Consider the following 20,816-nt stretch of genomic DNA (forward strand, 5'->3'; position numbering starts at 1 on the left):
TTGAATCATTTGACCAACGGAACATGAAAATTAGAATTTGAACAGAATGAATTAGGGGCCATACACTAATTATGTAAGCAATTTCTCTGTGTTTTTCAACCCTCCCTCCCCCCATGTAAGATTTTTTCCATACCAATCATTTTTTATTTATATGGAGCGTAAAGAAATGGCAAACCCCCCCTCCCCCATATTTTATTTATTATTTATTCAGACTAAGGCCGAAGTGGCCTGTGCGGTATATAAGAGTCTTCTCCATTCGGCTCGGTCCATGGCTACACGTCGCCAACCACGCAGTCTACGGAGGGTCCGCAAGTCATCTTCCACCTGATCGAACCACCTTGCCCGCTGCGCACATCGCCTTCTTGTGCCCGTCGGATCGTTGTCGAGAACCATTTTCACCGGGTTACTGACCGACATTCTGGCTACGAGCCCGGCCCATCGCAGTCGTCCGATTTTCGCGGTGTGAACGATGGATGGTTCTCCCAACAGCTGATGCAATTCGTGGTTCATTCGCCTCCTCCACGTACCGTCCGCCATCTGCACCCCACCATAGATGGTACGCAGCACTTTCCTTTCGAAAACTCCAAGTGCGCGTTGGTCCTCCACGAGCATCGTCCAGGTCTCGTGTCCGTAGAGGACTACCGGTCTAATGAGCGTTTTGTAGATTGTCAGTTTGGTACGGCGGCGAACTCTATTCGATCGGAGCGTCTTGCGGAGTCAAAGTACGTACGATTTCCAGCCACTATGCGTCTCCGAATTTCTCTGCTGGTGTCATTTTCGGCAGTCACCAGTGAGCCCAAGTACACAAATTCTTCTACCACCTCGATTTCGTCACCACCGATGCAAACTCGCGGTGGGTGGCTCACATTGTCTTCTCTTGAACCTCTTCCTATCATGTACTTCGTCTTCGACGTGTTGATGACTAGTCCAATCCGCTTAGCTTCCCTCTTCAGTCTGATGTAGGCTTCCTCCATCTTCTCAAAGTTACGTGCCATAATATCTATGTCGTCGGCGAAACCAAATAGCTGGACGGACTTATTGAAAATTGTACCACTCGTGTTAATCCCTGCTCTTCGTATTACCCCTTCCAGAGCGATGTTGAATAGCAAACACGAAAGACCATCACCTTGCCGTAACCCTCCGCGCGTTTCGAAGGGACTCGAGCATGCCCCTGAAACTCGAACTACGCACATCACCCGATCCATCGTGGCTTTGATCAACCGTGTCAGTTTATCCGGAAAACCGTGTTCGTGCATTAGCTGCCATAGCTGGTCCCGATCGATTGTATCATATGCGGCTTTGAAGTCGATGAATAGATGATGTGTGGGCACGTTGTATTCGCGGCATTTCTGCAGTACTTGGCAAATGGCGAACACCTGGTCCGTGGTGGAGCGTTCGCCCATAAAACCCGCCTGGTACTGCCCCACGAACTTGCAGTTGGTGCTAGTCGACGGCATAAAATTTGGGAGAGTACCTTGTAGGCGGCGTTCCCTCCCCCATAAGTGCTTACGTAATTAGTGTACGACTCCTTAGAGGTGTCCAAAATGTGTACATGTGGGTGTCAAAAATGTGTTGAAAGATGGCTATTCAGAAAGTTCACATTTTGGGCCATTAATCAATCCCAAGGAGTCAGGCGATCCGTGCCGAGGGGATGAATGACCTGGGGGGAGAGTGAAACAATTAGCCAGATCGAAATAATTAGGCAGGAGAGTGTTGGGGTACATGTGGTGCCAGTGCACAATGGTCCCAGAGTCGAATCTAGCAAGACAAAAATGTTTGCGCCAAAACTATTAGTTTTAGATATATAGTGTCTTTGGGAAAAAAATTTCATATATTTTGACGATTTTTTTCCATGCAGTGAAATTAGGGTGATACCTATATTTCAGAAGTTCATAATATCAACTTTTTAATTTTTCGGTAAAGACTTGTGCAATGTTCCACAAAGTTGTAGAGCAATTAATTTTGAGCAACTTTGCCGAAGAAACCATTTTTCTATCACTTATGGTTCACAAGTTATGAGCTTTTTAATAAATACGTTAGGGCGGTCCCTAAAAATCGGTATTCTTCACATAACTTTTCATACATTCATTTCTCGCATAAACTTTGTTCCGAGCACTTTTAGGACTTTTGAAGACGCACATTTTTGTTAAAAAACCATGGATCTATCTCTTATAAGAAAAAAGTTATTCGAGTTTTTGTATGAAAAACATGTTTTTTTCATATGCGTATATTTCAAAATGGAGCAAACCGATTTTCAATCTATTGGTTCTATTCGAAAGCTCGCACTTTTCTGCGTTTATGGTGGGAAAACTGAGAGAGCGTTTTTTGTTTAAAGCGTTTTATTTCATTTTGAAAAAAAAATATGTTTTTAATCGAAAACGGCTATAACTTGATTAATAAACGAGATAGGTCCATGGTTCTTCAACAAAAAGATGTGCCTTTAGAAGTTCTAGATATGGTCCATGCAAAGTATCCCTCAAAATCAATACATAAAATATATTTATAAAAAACGGTTTTCGTAAGGAAATAAACGTTAGTTAGATCAAAGTAGGCTGGTCGACAGAGCGTATGATTTTTTTTGACGTTATTGTGCCTTGCAACAAAAATTACAACTTTCGTGATAATTTTCCAAAGCTCTCATAGATGTGAAAAATTTCTCCGCAGTACAAATAGCACGTGCTATCCAAGCATTCACCGCTAGGATGCACCACGAGGCGGCCAAATGTGAAGATTTGATTTTAACGTAATAGTAATAAAAACAAATCAGTAGCTAACCACTGGTCATCTTCGTTTTCTCCCACTGGCGATACCGAAAAAAAATCTAATCATATCAAGATAGGCTTGTATCAAAGGCTATACTTCAAAAGTGACGTATTTTTAACGCTACATATCCAACAGAAAACCAAGCTACTACCATTAATATGCATAGTAGCCTGATTTTTTGTTTGATGTTTAACATGGCACACAAAAGACATGGCAGTCTCAACTCGTATGTAAACATTCAGTAAGAATGAACCGGTGAACCGAGAAAATGCGCTCTCTGGTTCAGCCTACTTTGATCGATCTAACGTTTATTTCCTTACGTAAACCGTTTTTTAAATATATTTTTATGTATTGATTTTGAGGATACTTTGTATGGACCACATTTAGAACTTCTAAAGACACATGTTTTGTTGAAGACCCATGGACCTATTCCGTTTATTTATCAAGTTATAGCCGTTTTTCGATTAAAAACATATTTTTTCAAAATGAAATAAAACGCTTTAAACAAAAAACGCTCTCTCAGTTTTCCCACCATAAACGCAGAAAAGTGCGAGCTTTCGAATAGAACCAATAGATTGGAAATCGGTTTGCTCCATTTTGAAATATACGCATATGAAAAAAAACATGTTTTTCATACAAAAACTCGAATAACTTTTTTCTTATAAGAGATAGATCCATGGTTCTTTAACAAAAATGTGCGTCTTCAAAAGTCCTAAAAGTGCTCGGAACAAAGTTTATGCGAGAAATGAATGTATAAAAAGTTATGTGAAGAATACCGATTTTTAGGGACCGCCCTAACGTATTTATGAAAAAGCTCATAACTTGTGAACCATAAGTGATATAAAAATGGTTTCTTCGGCAAAGTTGCTCAAAATTAATTGCTCTACAACTTTGTGGAACATTGCACAAGTCTTTACCGAAAAATTAAAAAGTTGATATTATGAACTTCTGAAATATAGGTACCACCCTAATTTCACTACATGGAAAAAAATCGTCAAAAAATATGAAATTTCTTTCCCAAAGACACTATATATCTAAAACTAATCAGGTATCAGGTATCAGAACGTCGGCTCCAGGGGCACGTTCACCTCAATTTGGGAGATTTGTGCCATCGCCTTCACAGCCTTTTTCATCACACACCTGACGGAAAAGGAAGTGAACAAAAAGGAAAGGAAAGTGGATGGGAGAACAAAGGGAATGTTTGGAAAAGGGCCCTTGAAGAGGGCATATAACGCATAAGCGTACAAGAGCTTATAACTCCTTACCACAACGGATTATGAACAACAAAATACTCTGAAGGTTCAGGTTTCTGAAGTCAATTTCACTAAGTAAGTGTTTACCAAATATTTGGAAGCGCAATTGTGCATAGACTGGGCAGTTACATATTAGATGATAAGAAGTTCCATAATCGGATTCACAACTATCACAAACAGATGATTCAACGCGTTGAATATTTGCCATGTGATAGTTCAGTCGGCAGTGACCTGTCAAGGCCTTGACTAAGACACTGCAGTTCTGTTTAGACAGATTAGCTAGATAGCTTGCTACTACCGGAGATGGCTCCCGGATGTACAATTTTGTTTGATGACATGAGTCCAGACTACTCCAATGCCATTTGTGCTGAGTGACAGCCCAAGAGTTGATCAAAAGCTTCACCCAACATTTGGATATTGGAATAGCTGGCTCAGGACCAATAAAGTCATGCGATGCTCCATTACGAGCTAACTCATCAGCCAATTCGTTTCCAGCTATGGAAGAATGGCCAGGTACCCATATAAGGTGTAAAGTATTAACTGAATTCAGTTCCTCAATTTGAGTTCGACATGCGATTACTAACTTCGACCTTGAGTTGGCCGAGGCGAGAGCTTTAATAGCTGCTTGGCTATCTGAACAGAAGTATATTACTTTGCCCATAATGCGTTGCTGCAGTGCAGATTGCACTCCACACATGATGGCAAATATTTCCGCTTGAAAGACAGTGCAGTGTGTACCCAGTGAGTGTGACTGTTCCAATCTCAGCTCACGCGAATAGACGCCTGCACCTGCTCTACCTTCGAGGAGGGAGCCGTCAGTGTAACAAACAATGCTGTCCGACATACTTCTCTCCAAATAGCCAGATGTCCACTCATCCCGCGAGGGGAATTGTGTTGAAAATGTCCTATAAGGAAAACTACTAACGTGTGTGAGATCACTTGGAGCAAGGAAAATTTTGTCCCAATTAACCATAAGCGGTAACAACGAAGTGTGTGTAGAACTGCGGTTTATAGGATTCTCCTCCATAAAACCGAGTACCCATAGTCGGTAAGTACAAGAAAATGCTTCTTGTTTGAGATGTATGTGTAGTGGGGCCACGTCGAAGAGAACTTCGAGAGCAGCCGTGGGAGTTGAAGAGAACGCACCAGTCATTGCCATTAGGCACATCCTTTGAAGATGGCCTAATTTAGACTGAATTGTCCTCCTTCCCCCTTTTGCCACCACACAAGACATCCATAAGCCAAAATTGGTCGTACAACTGTTTTGTAAATCCATTTGATATATTTGGGTTTAATACCCCAAGTTTTACCAAAGGTTCGTCGGCATTGGCCGAAAGCCATACACGCCTTTTTGATTCTGAACTCAATGTTAGGAGTCCAGGAAAGCTTTGAATCCAAAATTAGACCCACGTACTTTACTTGATCTGTTACATTGATTTCATAACCAAAAAGATGTAATGGACGAATACCATTACGATTACGTTTTTCCGTGAAAAGAACAATAGATGTTTTACTCGGATTGACCGAAAGGCCATATTGGCGACACCAACTCTCAACTACCTGAAGAGCATTTTGCATCAGGTCGAATAAGGTAGTAATGCACAAACCCACTATCAATGTAAGATAGTCGTCGGCAAATCCATAGGTAGGAAAACCGCCATTATTGAGTAACCTCAATAGCGTATCTGCAACGAGATTCCACAAAAGTGGAGATAATACTCCCCCTTGAGGGCATCCGCAGACACTTAATTTCCTAATCGCTGCTTGACGTAATGTCGAGTAGAGATGTCGGTTTTTAAGCATCTGGTGAATCCATTTGGTAATAATATGAGGTAGCCCATGACAACGTGCGGCTTCCAATATTGCATCGAAAGACACGTTGTCGAAAGCACCTTCAATATCTAAGAAAGCACCCAAGCACGATTGCTTTTGAGCGAATGCTTTCTCGATATCGTACACAACCTTGTGTAGAAGAGTCACGGTGGACTTTCCAGATTGGTAAGCATGTTGATAAACATGAAGAGGCATGTTTGCCAAACAGTCATCACGAATGTGATGATCGATAATACGTTCTAAGCATTTCAGAAGAAATGAGGTCAGACTGATGGGTCTAAAACTCTTTGCTTCTTCATACGAAGCACGTCCTGGGATAAACTTTACAGTGACATCCCGCCAGGATATGGGAATATACCCAGTAGCAAAACTGCATACTAAAAGCTTTTTCAAAACATGTTTGATATGCTCAAAACCTCTCTGAAGTAGAACGGGATAAATCGCCATCCTCCCCTGGAGATTTGTAGGGAGCAAAACTGTTAAGTGCCCATTGAATCGATTCAGTAGTTATGATTCTACGTGCTTGAGCCCAAGACCCATAGCTACATGAAAAGACATCAGGATCATCCGAAGATGTTATATCGACACATCCAGGGAAGTGCGTAGCAAATAAGTGCTCTAACGATTCTTCATCAGAAGAAGTGTAGTCGCCATTTCGCTTGCGAATTTCGCCAACTTGGAAATCCTTGGATCTCGCAAGAATTTTATTCAATCGACTGGCTTCACTCAAATTGGAAACATTTGCACAAAGGTTTTCCAGCCGGATCGTTCAGCAGATCGTAGAGCCTTCTTGTAAGCTTTGCGAGCCAACTTGAAAGAATCCGTCCCTGCTGAATGGCGTCTGTTCCAACTCCTTCTGCACTGTTTCTTTAGCTTAGCCAAATCGGAATTCCACCATGGGGTTCCTCTTGAGGTTTTTACAGAACGTAAAGGGCAAGCTTCTTCGAAAGCTTCCACGATGTGCAGTATCAACTGCATCATCCAAGTCGGTAGGAGTTTCTATAGAAGGTAGATATCCATGAAATTTGGTAGAGAGCAACTCTGTGTAAAGATCCCAGTTTGTTGAACGAGGATTTCTAAAACGCAAGGTCTGCGAAGTAACATTCAAATGATCAAAGTAGATGTAGCGATGGTCAGATATCGATTCCTCATCTGACACATGCCAATTCGTCAACTCGTGACTGATTCTATTGGAGCAAAGGGTTATGTCTAACACCTCTGCTCTATTAGATACCATAAAGGTTGGGCGATTGCCTATGTTAAGTAAACTAAGTTCGGTACTACTTAAGTATTCCATCAAGCTGGAGCCTCTCAGATTGATATCCGAGCTACCCCAGATGATGTGATGAGCATTAGCATCACTGCCGACAATTAGCGGAAGGCCTTTTGAAGTGCAATATATGACAACTCGTTTGAAAGCATCCGTAGGGGATGGTTCATCATGTGGTAAATAAACCGAACAATAGACGTATTTCCTGACGGGGGTTCCGCCAGTTGCATCAATTGTGACAGCACATACATCTCTGGTTGTTAGTTCAGAGATAAGTGTAGCAACAATAGCATTGTTAACAAGCACACATGCACGCGGCATTGATCGAGAGTTTGCCATTTCTTTACTGAAAGCAGCAAAAACCGGGTTCACTAGGTTACCTAGGTAGAAGCTACCCTTGCGAAAATAGGGTTCCTGCACCAAAGCCACTTGGGATTTGCCATTTTGCATAAGTCTACAAAGATTAATCGTTGCTGTTCTTTTATGCTGAAGATTGATTTGAGCTATCTTAACTGAAGCCATTGCAAATTAAGATAATGCACTCCACAACTTCAGCATTAATAAGAACAGCAACGATGAAACCAAATTGGTATCTTATCAAGAAAGTCAAAGACGAAACACAGAGTACAATGTGTATAACGCATAAAGCGAATCCATATAGGTGACAATTTGTTGAAAAACTAAATAAAAACATACTCATAATCCCACCCTTATTTAACCTCAAGTTGAGATTGAATAAGAGTAGCCGATTATTTCGGAGAAGCAAAAAGTCAACTACGCCATAGCTCCGATTAGCGCAGTAAGGGCTAGATACTGTGAAGGGTGCCCTGGTGCTTCACAGGCTCCGTTAGCGGTTAGGTTCTTTTAGACCCCCCTAACCATTCATTCGTAGGCACGGTAAGCATAAAGCCGCATCACACCAAGAATTTAGGGTCACCTGTATGGTGGACTTCTACCACCGGAACAGGCAATCCGTAGCGTTATTCTTAGCCAGATAACAGGCTGCCGACACCACACAGCAATCTTGGCTGTTCGGGGAGAGAAGTTGACATTGACTTTACGTCAACTCTCAATGTGGCCGAACTGCCGACGAACTTTGTGGAACATTGCACAAGTCTTTACCGAAAAATTAAAAAGTTGATATTATGAACTTCTGAAATAGAGGTACCACCCTAATTTCACTACATGGAAGAAAATCGTCAAAAAATATGAAATTTCTTTCCCAAAGACACTATATATCTAAAACTAATAGTTTTGGCGTAAACATTTTTGTCTTGCTAGATTCGACTCTGGGACCATTGTGCAGTGTGTCTTGTGCAAACGTGTTGCATGGGTAGTGTCGGAGAGTCGAGGCGCATACGTGCACTTGTGTACGTCATGTAGGGGGCGCAATGCCCAATAGTCATCCCCCGAAGAATTGCACCGATTCAATACGGATTTTTTTTTCGCCGTATTTCAACATAAATTTAGGACAAACTGCTTCAAAAACGGATGCAAACCATAAAAAAGTAGAAATATGGGGGAAAATATTTTTTTAAATATTTTTTGGGGCTTCCAAACCTTCCTTGAGTTCAGATCTTGATGGTCTACATAAACAACAAAGCGTTTTACGGGGCCTCAATCCTAATATGAAGTTAGCAATGATACTTGAGACATAAATAAACTATTTTTAGCAAATCGCAGTGTTACCAGAACATCAACGGTACTCCAAAATATTCTTGAGTTCAGATCTTGGAGGTCTACAAGATCAACAGAGTAATTCATAGGTTCCTGAGCTTGTGTGTTAGTTGTAGAAATCCCATTAGACATCATTACATCAGTATTTAAAAAATTCAACATTCCCAGAATAGCTATGGTACTCCAAACCATTCTTGAGATCAGATATTGAAGGTCTACCACACCAATAGAGTGATTCATACAGTCCTGAGCTTGTGTGTTAGTTGAATCAATCCCATGGGACATCATTACACCAGTATATACAATTCACAACATTCCCAGAGTTCCTGCGGTACTCCAAATCATTCGTGAGTTCAGATATTGGAGGTCTACAAGACCAACAGAGTGATTCATAGGCTTCCAAGCTTGTGTGTTAGTTGGTGAAGCCCCATGGTACATTATTACAAAAAGACAGGAACACCGTCTTCGACCAGAGGTCGTACAGACTGAACACTTAACACCTAGACAATGGACAGAACACATATTACCCAGTGGACCGGTGGAGAATTTTTCGATCAAGAAAAGTTTTCTCCTTACCGGGGCGGGAATCGAATCCACGCTCCATAGCCCTTGCGTCTAGACGATTGACGTCGCTAACTGCACGGCCACGAAGCCTACAAACTTATATACGTCAGTATATAAAAAATAAACATTCTCAGATAATCGAAGGTACTCCAAACCATACTTGAGTTCAGATCTTGGAGGTGTGCAACACCAACAGAGTGATTCCTAGGTTTCCGAGCTTGTGTGTTAGTTGGTGAAATCCTATTTGACATCATTACACCAGTATATAATCATTACATTAGAATATGAGAAATTCAACATTCCCAGAATAGCTATGATACTCTAAAGCATTCTTAAGTCAGATATTGGAGGTGTACAAGACCAAAGGAGTGATTCATAGGTTTCCGAGCTTGTGTCTTAGTTGGTGAAGCCCCATGGGACATCATTGCACCAGTATTTTGTATACATTTTTTCCAGAAAGTTTACGATACTTCAAACCATTCTTGAATCTAGATGTTGGAGGTATAAAAGACCAACAGATTGATTCAATGGCTATTTAGCTTATGTATCAGTTGCAAAAACCTCATGAGACATCATTACATCAGTAAATAAAAATTATAACATTCCCAGAATATCTTCGGTACTCCCCAGCATTCTTGAGCTCATATATTCAAGGTTTACAAGATCAACAAAGTGATCCATAGGTTTTCGAACTTGTATGTTAGTTTTAGAAGCCCCATGGGACATCATTACACCAGCATATACAAATAATATCTACGATACCATACATGAGCTATTCCAACTCATAAAAATAGTTGAGTCATCGAAGATTTTCATGTTGATCGTTTTGAATATTAAGATCTGTACTCAAGGACAGTTTGGAGTGTCGCAGATATTGAACAAATTCTGTAGCGTATCTGTAATGGTGTAATGAAGTCCCGTGGAGCTATTCCAACTCATAAAACTAGTAGGGACATCGAGGATCTTCAAGTTGATCGATTTGAATATTGAGATCGGCACGCAAGGATAGTTTGGAGAAACGTAGATGTCGACTGAAGTATTTAGTATGTCTGTAGTGGTGGTGCCACGAGGTACCGTGGAGCTATTCCAATTCATAAAAATAGTGGGGACATCAAAGAACTTCTTTTGATCCATTTGAATATTAGGATCTGAGCTCAAAGACAGTTTGTTGTGTCGTTGAAGTTCAACGAATTCTGTAATGTGTCTATAATAGTGTAACGAAGTTTCGTGGAGCTATTCCAATATATAAAAATAGTTGAGACATCGAAGATGTCTGTACAGTAGACGTTCGATAACTGCAAGTCATTTAACTGCAATTCGATAGTTGCAACAGTTTTGCAGTTATCGGACCGCTATGCTTCAAACTGATGTCAAACTCAATGACAGCTGCATTTCGCTGCACATTTTGATGCACTTTTATTGCATCTGATGTCGATTGACAACCATTTGACGTCTAGAATGCGTTGCAGTTATCGAACGGCATTCGTTAACTGAAAAGTAAACATTTTGCAGTTATCGAACGGCTACTGTATATCGTTTTGAATATTAAGATTTGTACTCAAGGGCAGTTTGAAGTGTCGTAGATATTGAACGAATTCTGTGGTGCGTCTGTAATGGTCTTACGAGGCACCTTGGAGCTATCCCAACTCATAAAACTAGTGAGGACATCGAAGATCTTCATGTTGATGGATTTTAATATCAAGATCTGTACTCAAGGATAGTTCGGAGTGTCGTAGATTTCGAACGAATTCTGTAGTTTGTCTGTAATGGTGTTGCCAGCCTATGCCATGTTCCAGCCTATGAAACTAGTAAGGACATCGAAGATCTTCGTGTTGATCGATTTGAATATTAAGATCTGAATTCAAGGATACTTTGGAGTGTCGTAGATGTCGAACGAGTTATGTAGTTTGTCTGTAATGATGTAATGAAGTCCCGGGAAGCTATTTCAATTCATAAAAATAGTTGAGACATTGAAGATCTTCATGTTGATCGATTTGAATACTAAGATCTATACTCAAGGATAGTTTGGAGAGTCGTAGACGTCGAGTGAAGTCTGTAATGTGTCTGTAATGATGTTACGAGGTATTATGGAGCTATTCCAAATCATAAAAATAGTGAGGACATCGTAGATCTTCATGTTGATCGATTTGAACATTAAAATCTGTACTCAAGGATAGTTTGCATTGTCGTAGATGTGAATTGAATTCTGTGGTGTGTCTGTCATAGTGTTACGAGGTACCTTGGAGCTATTCCAGCCTATGAAACTAGTAAGGACATCGAAGATCTTCGTGTTGATCAATTTGAATATTAAGATCTGAATTCAAGGATAGTTTGGAGTGTCGTAGATGTCAAACAAGTTATGTAGTTTGTCTGTAATGATGTAATGAAGTCCCGGGGAGCTATTCCAATTTATAAAAATATTATGAAAACTCATATGTGAATATGTACGTTATGTGGAAGATATTGATTTGGAAAATGTATTGGAGGTAACCACTTTCCCTTCGATGGGACTCGAACCCATGACCCAACAGTACGCTAGACTGGTGCTTTAACCAACTAAGCTACGAAGGACCTCCGTCGGCCTTCGCAACCTAGCGGCTACTGAACGAGCTCGAGATTCCCAAATTGGACGCATAGTCAAATCACTCGCAATCCATTTCTCAAGCCAATACTTCCACATGTGTATTGTACACGTCCACATTAGAGGAGCGTGAGTATTTAGAATGTCTGGCGGCTATACACATTCTTCATCAGCAACGGTACTGACCAAGTGAGGTTGTGTAAGCTATTTGCCAGTCGGTCGTCAAGCTCAGACCCGACCGCATTGCGTAGGCAAGAGCACGCAACTCAAGTTCAGTTCAATCAAAGGTAATTGCCTATTTCCGGGGATTAAACCACCCGACTTGGACGTTAATTTACAATGTTATGAAAACTCATATGTGAATATGTACGTTATGTGGAAGATATTGATTTGGAAAATGTACATATTCACATATGAGTTTTCATAACATTAACATCATTTGCGTTATCAGCTCGAAATTAATTTCTCATTAATAAATTAACGTCCAAGTCGGGTGGTTTAATCCCCGGAAATAGGCAATTACCTTTGATTGAACTGAACTTGAGTTGCGTGCTCTTGCCTACGCAATGCGGTCGGGTCTGAGCTTGACGACCGACTGGCAAATAGCTTACACAACCTCACTTGGTCAGTACCGTTGCTGATGAAGAATGTGTATAGCCGCCAGACATTCTAAATACTCACGCTCCTCTAATGTGGACGTGTACAATACACATGTGGAAGTATTGGCTTGAGAAATGGATTGCGAGTGATTTGACTATGCGTCCAATTTGGGAATCTCGAGCTCGTTCAGTAGCCGCTAGGTTGCGAAGGCCGACGGAGGTCCTTCGTAGCTTAGTTGGTTAAAGCACCAGTCTAGCGTACTGTTGGGTCATGGGTTCGAGTCCCATCGAAGGGAAAGTGGTTACCTCCAATACATTTTCCAAATCAATATCTTCCACATAACGTACATATTCACATATGAGTTTTCATAACATTGTAAATTAACGTCCAAGTCGGGTGGTTTAATCCCCGGAAATAGGCAATTACCTTTGATTGAACTTATAAAAATAGTTGAGACATCGAAGATCTTCATGTTGATCGATTTGAATATTAAGATCTATACTCATAGTTTGGAGAGTCGTAGATATCGAACGAATTCTGTAGTTTGTCTGTAATGATGTAATGAAGTCCCGTGGTGCTATTCCAACTCATAAAAATAGTTGAGACATCGAAAATCTTCATGTTGATCGATTTAAATATTAAGATCTATACTCAAGGATAGTTTGGAGAGTCGTAGATGTCGAGTGAAGTCTGTAATATATCTGTAATGGTGTTACGAGGTACTGTGGAGCTATTCCAACTCATAAAAATAGTGAGGAAATCGTAGATCTTCTTGTTGAACGATTTGAACGTTAAGATCTGAATTCAAGGACAGTTTGGAGTATCGTAGATATTGAAAAAAGACCTGTTATACCGCTGGGCAGGCACTGGATTTTATAATTAAGCATTTCATTTTTAATTATTTAACAAGAATATGGTAAAGTATGGTGCTGATTCCTAAGAACATCAAAATTACAACTCAATGACAGTTTGGATGCTCTAGATCATCGAAGTGCCCGTAATCTGACCTGTACAATATTATTCCTAAATGGAGCAGTTAATTTTGAACATTTTTGCTGAAGAAAGCAAAGCTCAATCTCTTAAAACTGATTTTTAACAGCTGATTTTCGTCTTGAGTAATATGACCCATCCGTATTGAATCGGTTAATTGCGGGCCGGGGGAATGAGTGGAGAGGAAGGAGTTGGTTTTATTGAGTCGGGAGTGGTGATCCCATCCCCACACTACCTGGGTTCGCCTCCCCAGGTGTCTGGTTGCAGATTTCCATTACCTCAGTTTAAAAAAAAAGCTTTATATCTAGTGACTTTAGTCGGGACTGGCTCAATTTTATATGGCCGAGATGGAGAGGAACTTTCAAACTCAACTCTTTGAGTGAGTGAAGAAGAGAACTGTGGATTGAACACAGTAAACGAACTGAAGAAAGAGTTTGCTGTAACATTGGATGATGATTTAACAGAACCCATAGTGTGATAGTGGACAAAAAGATGAACCCAAACGCGATCCCTTTTGTACATAGACCTTACACAGTAGCATTCAAACACAGAGAAACGGTAGCTAAACATTTAGAAGATCTTGAACACAAGGGTATACTAGAAAAAGTTGAATACGCCGAATGGGCCTCATCAATCGTAGTGGTGGTGAAACCGAATAGAAAATATATTAGACGGTCGAAATACGTATCTGCAAAGATAACACAACGTAGTAGAATTAAATGGAAAGTACTAAACTCGTCTTAGACGGTTGAACACATTCAACTAAAAGAGCTTACAATATTTTCACGGTGTGTCTGTGACCATTATTAACGAAAAAAATGTCCATCCATTCTGAACTCGCCTTTCGAAAGATATAATATCCAGGCGTCTGCTATGAAAATTTCAAAATATTTCATCTAGGGAATCGAAAGTTATAGCAGTTACAAATTTAATGATTTTTGCGTTCGATATTTCTCTAATATGCAACCATATATACCGTGATTTTCCTCCTGATTACATCCAAATAAATTATCATCAAATATGCAATTTGCAACCTCAATTAACTATAACCTAAAACCTATTCTTTGAATAATAGAGAAAAAAAGCAAAGGATGTATCGAAATAACATTGTACTAATATCAATGACAAAACAGACAATACAATCACAATACGGTATTCAAAATACAGAATTATTGCACTTCAATCACCTAATCATACCAAAGTGTGAATATTGTCTATGACAGACAAGTAACTACACTCTATATGATGATTCTGCTTTTATTAAATATGATAATAGTTGGTAACATAGAATACCGCGCTGAAACTATGTTGTCTTTCATGGGTACTGGGTAGTTAGTAAGACTAGTAACCAACATTTAAACAACAATGTGCATCATTTGTTGTCAGTTATACAACCATCATCCAGTTCGATTCAAGCAGTGGTACGAAAACGAGTTTCATTTGGAAAAAATGGGAAAGGCTAGATCACACGAGGAAAACCGCCTTTTCCGAGAACGGTAGCATATATGCACCACTTCGGAACGTCTCAACAATTTAACTGACTTGCTGAGCTACGATGCGTTTACTTCATAAATTAATGCATTTACTACATGAATTAACTGACACAGGGAATACTAGTATTCGACATCGCATTTCCATAAAGCCAGAAAAGAAAATGAAAGATTTTAAAAGACTGAAACTATTTAAGAAATATTTCACTGTCATGAGACGAGCTTAGTACAATTCCATTTAATTCCACCAAATCGTATTACTTTAACATATACGTATTTGGACCTTAACTGTAAAGTCGTCTTCAGTATCTCGTACATGACTCGACTCAAGTCGAGAATACCGTATTGTGATTGTATTGTCTGTTTTGTCATTGATATTAGTACAATGTTATTTCGATTCATCTTTTGCTATTTTTTCTATTATTCAAAGATTAGGTTTTAGGTTATAGTTAATTGAGGTTGCAAATTGCATATTTGATGATAATTTATTTGGATGTAATCAGGAGGAAATTCACGGTATATATGGATGCATATTAGTGAAATATCGAACGCAAAAAATAATTAAATTTGTAACTGCTATAACTTTCGATTCCCTAGATGAAATATTTTGAAATTTTCACAGCAGATGCCTGGATATTATATCCTCCGAAGAGCGAGTTCAGAATGGATGGACATTTTTGTTCGTTAATAACGGTCACAGGCACACCGTGTTTTTTTCTGAGTAAATCCATTTATAATTACCCGTTCCCGGGAATTGAAAAGCTGATAACAAATAAGAGCGGATCAAAAAAAATTAGCACTTATCCATTTAAAAGAAGCGATCAGCAGTTGGTGGTCTCAGAGGCTTCCAAGAAACGTTTAGTTATAAATACACATAAAGGTTTGTTTACTCATAAAAGATTACCATTTGGAGTGATGCCGGTGGCTACTATCTTTCAATCCATAATGGATAAAATTTTACTAGGTATTCCAAATGTTCAGACGTACATAGATGACATTCTCATTTAAGCAGAATCGGGTGCAGAGCTTTTAGTGAAAATTAAAACTGTATTATCAATTCAGTAGAAAACCGAAATGGGAGATTAACGAAGTCGGATTTTTCTCACAATCCGTACGCTAAATCTAACTTCGGAAGTGGAGCGCTGTTTTCATTTGGTGATGCACTATACAGCGCACCACTTCCGAAATTAGATTTAACGTATGGATTGTGAAAAAAAATCCAACTTCGCTGGCGGCTAATTCGGTTTTCTACTGAATTGATAATATCCAAGAGATTAGCGCAGCACAATGCACAATGGTCGGATTTGTCAAATTTCACGACATCAATCGATAACTCGAAAACTATCAGTGCTAGAGTTTTGACGTCTTCAGAAGAAATTATCTACAAGAAAAGATCGATTTTTGGTGTAAATTGCCATTAGGGTGGCCCCTTTGTGATTTTTTTTTAATTGTATTTTTTTGATCTTTTGAGTTAGGTCATTATATTATTCTAAAAAGTTGTAAGGAATTTAATTCTAAGCATTTTGGATAACAAACATTTATTTTATTAAGAAAATTATTTTGAGCTTTTTAGTGGAATGTTTTCACCTGTCATAAGACGAGTTTATACAATCCCATTGAATTCCACCACTTAATTGTATCTTGACAGATACGTATTTCGACCTCAACAGTAAGGCCGTCTTCAGTGTCTCGTACTTGAATCGACTTGAAGAAAATGATCGCAGCTTACACTATTTATACTATGCGTAGGTATAATAATTTATCTAGGTACTTATCTTACTACGGTGCTTATTTCTACTCGCTTGATACGCTTAATGCTTAGGTATAAACTTGAAGAGCCAGGTGCTACCATTTCCTTGATCTTTATTCAACAACCGCGTTTGTACCTGTCGGTAGATTTCCAAGCTCTCAGCAACATCAAGTTTCCACGGAGAAGAGACATTTCTTAAAATTTTAATGTTTGATGTCGTAATTGAATGATTTTCCTGATATACATGTTCAGCTACCTTAGACCTACATATACTTTATCACACTGTGAACAATTAATTTGATAAACCCCGGCCTTATTTAACATTTCTACTCTATCCTTTGTGGAGCCCAACAGTGTCTTCAGTTGATTGCTTCTGCTGGAGAATACTAAATCGATGCCGAATTTCCTCAGTCGATGGCGTAGCTGGTGGGTGATGTGTCGATCATAGGGGACCGATACCCTCTTCAGCGGTTCATCGATCGATGTCAGTGTTGTCAGTTCGTTTTTCCGTAGGTTCCTCTGCTTCTTGTTGATGATTGCTTGTATTGTTCTTTCCTTGTATCCGTTTATCCTCGCTGTTTCCAAGATGTGTTGTAGCTCCTTCGTTTTTCCTTCTTCGCTCAAGGGGATCGTCTGCATCCTGTGGATCATGTGATGAAAAGCTGCCATTTTATGCTGATACGAATGATTTGATGTGTATGGGATGACTCTCATGGTGTTGGTGGGCTTCCTGTAGATTTCGAAGTCTAATGTTGCATTTGTTCTCTTGATAACCAGTAGATCCAAGAAAGGTAATTTACCTTCCTTTTCCTCCTCGTGGGTGAATTTGATGTCTTTATGCACGTTGTTTATCGCTTCCAAAATCCTGGGTAGATCTTTCCGGTTGATAATGCTGAAAATGTCGTCCACATATCTCCACCATTTCTCGGGTAGTACTCCTTGTTCCTCTAGGTTGTCCTCCAAATTCGCCATGAATAATTCGCACAAAAACGGTGATAGCGGATTTCCCATAGGTGCACCCTTCGTTTGTTTGTAGAAGCTTCCACGGAATGTAAAGTAGTTCTCGTTCATACATAATCTTGCAAGCTTGAGATACATCTTTACTTTTCCTCGCCATGCTGTATCCGTCCGTTGTTCTAGTAGCCAATCCTCCAAAAGGTTCAAAGCATCCTTCACTGGAACGCTTGGGAACAATGCCGCTACGTCGAATGATACCATGATGTCCTCTTCTCCGATGTTTCCTGATTCCAATATCCTCTTGGTGAACTCCTGGGTGTTTACAACTGATCTGCTGGGGAACGGCTTCGGCATACTCTGGAACTCCTTGACTAACCACTTGGCCAAGTTTTGTAGGGGATCCCACTGATGAAACTATTTCTCGCATCTCTGTACCTGGCTTATGTATCTTTGGTAGTCCTTTGATCCTTGGTAACACAGGGTTCGTCATTTTAACCCGGGCCACGCTATGTTTAAAGGTAACTATTATGCAAAGTGAATGCACCTCGGATGTTAAGCCGTAAGATCATAGTTTTGACCTCTAGTTTAAGGATCTGCATCGATTAAAATATTTCATCGGTGAAATTTTGACTTTTTTACTATTTAAGATAATATTTTTAACCTAAAAAACTTTTTCTGATTTTTAAAATTTATTTGAAACAAGTTATATAAAACCCAACCACTACTTTTTTTCCTGATGCTTTAAGAAACATTTTCATATGATGAAAATAGTAGAAGTTATATTAAAATTACTGCCAGTCTCAAATGTTCTTACGGTTTATTATGAATAGATCTGTAGCCTTCCTTAGCCGTGCGGTAAGATGTACTGCTACACTGCAAGACCATGCTAAAAGTGGCTGGGTTCGATTCCCGGTTTTGTCTAGGAAATATTCTCACCTTCCCTGGGCATAAAGTATCATCGTAGCTTCATGATATACGAATGCGAAAATGGTAGCTTGGACTAGAAACCTCGCAGTTAATAACTATGGAAGTGCTAAATGAACACTAAGCTCCGAGGCGGCATATGTCAGAGTGGTTGATGTAATTCCAATAAGAAGAAATATTATTAAATTTAAGAACATAATATCACTCTTTAACATTTCAAATCAACAAAAAATTAAAACTACGAACTAGTTCAAGGTAGTATTTATGTATGTTCTGTATTTCAAACTTGATTGAACCTCAATGGACGTCTGCATTATGTGACCACTGTTATATGCTCCCACCGTGGATAACAGTTTACTTGCATACTGTTCGTGGTTATCTGGCATTTTGTAGTTTTGGTAGATAGTATAGAAATTTCTGTGGATGGCTTCCGTTGTTTGCTCCGTATACTTTGTAAGGCCTCCCTGTGATGCGCTCTATTCAAGAACATGGAATTTCAAAATAAGAAATTTTCCGGTGATTGGTAGCCCGGCTGCTATCCAACTGTAACAAAAAGCTCTTTTGGCGTCTGAATAGAAGTCCAACAATGTTACTACTACAATCAACTACCTGTGGTAGACTCTCTAATACCTTGTAATAACCATTGCATTATTTTCCTTTCAACACTCCCCGTTTAAAAAAAAAAGACTTTGGCAGTAACGCCCAGTGAAATCAAGTTGAGCGTGATGAGTTGCGTTGACCTTTGATGTCAAGACTTCAAATTTGTCTGGATGTTTTTTTTTGCTGCAGGGCCGAAGATTTGGTAGACCAATCGCACCAGCTAATGGGTTTTTGTCTAAAATTGTGTCATAGTCTCCTCCTAGAACATTGAACACAATTAAAATATAATTCCTTGGCCTATCCAGCGTTAAATTCTGTTGCTATGGTAACAAGTGGTGCAGGGTTGCTGTTTTTTTAATAAACACGTATGAGATATGCAGTTACACAAGAATTCGCTATCGAAAATGAAATATATGTTCGGTGTCAACAGTATTTTTAGTATAACTTCTGCTACTTTGATCATATGAAAATTGTTTTTATATGAAAATTTTCCTTGAAGTGTCAGGAAAAAAATGTGGTGCCTGGATTTTATATAACATGCTTCAAAAATTTTTAAAAATTCGGAATAGATTTTTAGGTTGAAAATATCTCCTTAAATGGTAAAAAAGTCAAATTTTCACCGATGAAATATTTCAATCGACACGGATCCTTAAACTAGAGGTCAAAAACTATGACCTAACGGCTTAACATTCGAGGTGCATTAACTTTGCATAATAGTCGCCTTTAAACATAGCGGGCTTCTCCGATGATCGTCTTGCATTCCTTTATCGTTTTATCCGTAAGTCGGATTAGTCCGGGTAGTGGGTCCACTCTCAAATGCCTGTATGGTCCTCCATTGATTTTTGTCGTCATCTGTTCATCGTAGTCCTCTTTGTCCATTATCACCACTGCGTTTCCTTTATCCGCCTTCATGTAGTAAACTGGTTTCTCCTTTAACTCCTTTAAAATCCTCCTCTCGGTTAAAATGACGAACCCTGTGTTACCAAGGATCAAAGGACTACCAAAGATACATAAGCCAGGTACAGAGATGCGAGAAATAGTTTCATCAGTGGGATCCCCTACACAACCATTGGCAAAGTGGTTAGTCAAGGAGTTCCAGAGTATGCCGAAGCCGTTCCCCAGCAGATCAGTTGTAAACACCCAGGAGTTCACCAAGAGGATATTGGAATCAGGAAACATCGGAGAAGAGGACATCATGGTATCATTCGACGTAGCGGCATTGTTCCCAAGCGTTCCAGTGAAGGATGCTTTGAACCTTTTGGAGGATTGGCTACTAGAACAACGGACGGATACAGCATGGCGAGGAAAAGTAAAGATGTATCTCAAGCTTGCAAGATTATGTATGAACGAGAACTACTTTACATTCCGTGGAAGCTTCTACAAACAAACGAAGGGTGCACCTATGGAAATCCGCTATCACCGTTTTGTGCGAATTATTCATGGCGAATTTGGAGGACAACCTAGAGGAACAAGGAGTACTACCTGAGAAATGGTGGAGATATGTGGACGACATTTTCAGCATTATCAACCGGAAAGATCTACCCAGGATTTTGGAAGCGATAAA

General features: G+C 39.6%; 1 protein-coding gene across 1 annotated transcript in view; it reads right to left on the reverse strand.

Moving 5' to 3' along the window:
• Window positions 1-390: 390 nt before the first annotated feature.
• Window positions 391-20,816, reverse strand: part of LOC134226168 (uncharacterized) — a 134,741-nt gene continuing 114,315 nt past the window's right edge. The window contains exon 2 of the mRNA XM_062706764.1: window positions 391-689. The gene's annotated coding sequence lies outside the window, so the exon portion shown is untranslated. The remainder of the gene's footprint in view (window positions 690-20,816) is intronic.

Source organism: Armigeres subalbatus, chromosome 3, assembly GCF_024139115.2.
Source record: "Armigeres subalbatus isolate Guangzhou_Male chromosome 3, GZ_Asu_2, whole genome shotgun sequence".
Lineage (NCBI taxonomy): Eukaryota > Metazoa > Arthropoda > Insecta > Diptera > Culicidae > Armigeres > Armigeres subalbatus.